We start from the raw sequence: 3,413 nt of genomic DNA, 5'->3' as shown, positions 1-3,413 counted from the left end.
CTCCCCACCCTCAGCCCCCCAGCTGTGCCCGTGGCTCAGTGGCTGCCGGTGCTGTAGATCTCGCTTCCTCTGCAAGGAGAGAGCTCCGGTCCTTCAGCCTGTCGCCCGCCACAGGCCACTGCGCCCTCCTCCAAGCCTGCCTGCCACCCTCAGCCCCCTCAGCCCCCCAGCTGCGCCCGCCCCCTCCCCACCCTCAGCCCCCCAGCTGTGCCCGTGGCTCAGTGGCTGCCGGTGCTGTAGATCTCGCTTCCTCTGCAAGGAGAGAGCTCCGGTCCTTCCCAGCCCAGCAGCAGCTCCCCGACCTTTGTGCCCCTCGCCCGTCTCCAAGTGGTCAAAAGTGCAAACCACAAAGACTGTCCGAGCAGAATCTGAACAGGAATTCCAAAGCCCCCGAGAGTGTGGCCCAGCTCTCCTATGTGAGAACCTTTAGGAGGAGGCCTGGAAGGGAGTGAAGCGTCGCCACTGGAGGAAAGCGAGTGGGAGAGGCCGCGAAGGAGGCCGGCTGTGCCAGGACCATCAGATGCGCGCCGAGCTCAGCGGGCCTCAGTTCTCGGGCAGCGCGGGCCACCTGGGATGAGCAGGGGCTGTCTGAGCTGCGAGGATGCGTCGTGGTCCTCCTGGGGGACACGCCTGCCGTGCTGGGCTTGGCCACCCGGCTCTCGGGCCCAATCCGGGCAGCCCTGGCCTGCAACGCAGGGGCAGAAGCAGCCGGGCGGTGAGCCCCCTCCGCAGAGCGCACCATGTGACTGCGGCGCAGCTGTCCTCTGGCTGTTCCTTTGCGCGTAACAAAGGTCTTGGGATTCGTTGGGCAAGTATTTCCACCCATTCAATAGCGCTCGGGCAGGCTGGACTGCGCCCAATCTAAGAAGCTTAGCAAAATTGGCAAGTAGTTCAATCTGAACTTGCCCACGCTCGTGAGATTAAAAGAAATCCTTTGGCTGTTACTCACTTGATGATTGAAAGATTTTCCAGCCATTTTTAGCCAATAGTTGACCTTAGGCTGCTAAAACACCAGAAGAAATTAATTTTTAAAAATAATAAAACCAACTACTGCCTTTCCAACCAGTTGCATGGCAGGAGGGGACAGGAAGAATATTCCTGGTCTTACAGGCTTGCATTCAGGGGGAAAAAAATCCTCACCTTATGGACAAGACGCCAACTTTCCAATGACCACAGCCAGCTTTTACAGTCTGTTTTCGATGTGAGCTCTTCCCAGGCATGGTGGCATACACCTGTAGTCCCAGCACTCAGGAGGCTGAGGCAGGAGGATCGTTGAGAATTTGAGACCAGCCTGGGCTACAGAGCGAGCTCAATGCCAGCCTGCAATGCCCAGCGAGACCCTGCCTCAAAATAAATAAATAAATGTGAATTCTTGTGTTAGCGCAGTGAGCAGACGTGTCTAAATGTATTTATTGGTTCAACAGTGCAAGGAGCTGTGATTTTGGAAGAGGCCAGAGCTCTGCGGCACACAGATCCTTGGTGACAGCAGCTGCACCCCTCACCCCGCCCCTGGCTCTTTCCCGGGCTCTAACCTGTCATTGAAGCTGAGGTTGATGTAAATGTGATATTCTTGAGAAAAATCTCAAATCCTCTGCAGGATTATTACCCAACAATAGCGACCCACAGGAAGACACATGGAGTTCATTTAGGTCAGTTTAAAACCCCTGGCATGTGACTCCCACAAAGTAATGCAAACAACTGTAAAAACAACATCTACAGGACACCGGTATCCTTTCGCCGGTACTCGGGCCATCTCGTATTGAGGAGTTACTCAGGCATGCCGACTGCAGAGCTCCACAATAGCATAATAATTCCTGGCTCTGTTCAGAAATCGGCTGGAAAACTTCCTCCTCAGTCCGCTCAGTTTACCACGGTACATTTCTGTAAATTTTGATCTCATGTGTTTAATCTCGTGTAGGGACGCACTAGTCACGTGCCCACTTCTAAGGAGTGCTTACAGCAAAGCACAGAATTCCCTCAGTGATTACTTTTAAATAGGTGGTGTTTACAGAAAGATATTCTCAAACAAAAGCTTTGCTCTAAGTAGGGATGTGGAGGAAGAACGCCTCCTCCATTGTTGAATATGTAGTAACCTACCCGTAGAGAACACAGTTCCTTCACGCTTGGAGACGTCACCTAGAAACTCCACTAGGATTTTACTCTATGCATTGACATAATTGTATCAAAATATGTGCATAAAGATTTCATTTCACAGGCCGGGGAGATGGCTCAGTGGAGTAAGCGCTTCCCTGGCAAGCACAAGGGCCTGAGTTCAATCCCCTGTTCCACAAAAAAAAAAAAAAAGATTTCATTTCAGGATTTTTTCAGTTGCAAAAATAAACAGCAGCAACAAAACAACAAATATTAAAAAGCAGCTATTCTATCTGGAAAAGACTCAGTTTGGAGACATTTACAAAAAATGAAAAATGTAAATAGATAAATCTCCATTTTCTTTTTTCTTTTCAAAGAACATAGAAGATTTCAATTAACTATGATTATCTCTGAGAAATGGATAAGAGAAAATGGAAGGAGGGCTGTCCTGTGGCTTTGTTTGATTTAAATTTTGTTTTTAATTGACTCTCATTCCTAATTAGCAATCTGCATATTGCTGTTAGCTGTAATACTATAACAACAAATGACTTAAACACAGTTCTTTATATAAAATCAATTTTTTGTCTCCATTTTTAAATACATCTTTGTTTACCTGACAATAATTATGTGTATTTATGGGAACAGTACAGTGCTTCAAGATGTTACACAGCGTGTAAGGGTCCGGTCAGAGCGGTGGGCAGGACCATCACCTCAGACACGTACCGTTTCTCTGTGTCATTTTGAAGGCTCAAAATCCTCTGCAGTCACTAGTTTGAAATGTTCGATCAGCTGTGTCAACCTGCTGCCCCCCGTACTCATTGAATATACTACAGGGAAAGAGGCTTTTTCTGTTAGTCCTACAACTTTTCCTCTACCTCACTTGTTACCCACCTATGTGTACAGCTTTATCATCTTTAATTGGATTTAGTTTTCATTGGTGGTGGTGGTGTTTCTTTGTTTGTTTGTTTTTTGAAACAGGGTCTCGCTCTGCAGTTTGGGCTGGCCTTCTGCTCACTTTTGTAGCCCCCAGGCTGATCTCGAACTCACAGAGATCCTCCAGTCTCAACCCCCAGAGTGCTGGGATTACAGGCAGGTGCCACCATGCCCAGTTCTGGGGCTGCACGGTGGGCACCCGCATATGGGGCCGAGAACACATGACTTATGGGGCCAGGAATTGACCTCAATCCTTGTGTTTGCCAGCTAGGTGCTCACGCCTCTGAGCCATCTCCCACACCACTGGATTTACTTTTAACTAGTGTCATTGATACAGTGAGTTTTAAAACTATAATTCTTTTCGTGTGTGCTATTAAAATATATCCTTA

The sequence above is a fragment of the Octodon degus genome, unplaced genomic scaffold (assembly GCF_000260255.1).
Source record: "Octodon degus isolate 3935 unplaced genomic scaffold, OctDeg1.0 scaffold00248, whole genome shotgun sequence".
NCBI classification, from domain to species: Eukaryota; Metazoa; Chordata; class Mammalia; order Rodentia; family Octodontidae; genus Octodon; species Octodon degus.
The sequence above is the reverse complement of the archived record's forward strand: the minus strand, read 5'-3'. Positions refer to the sequence as shown.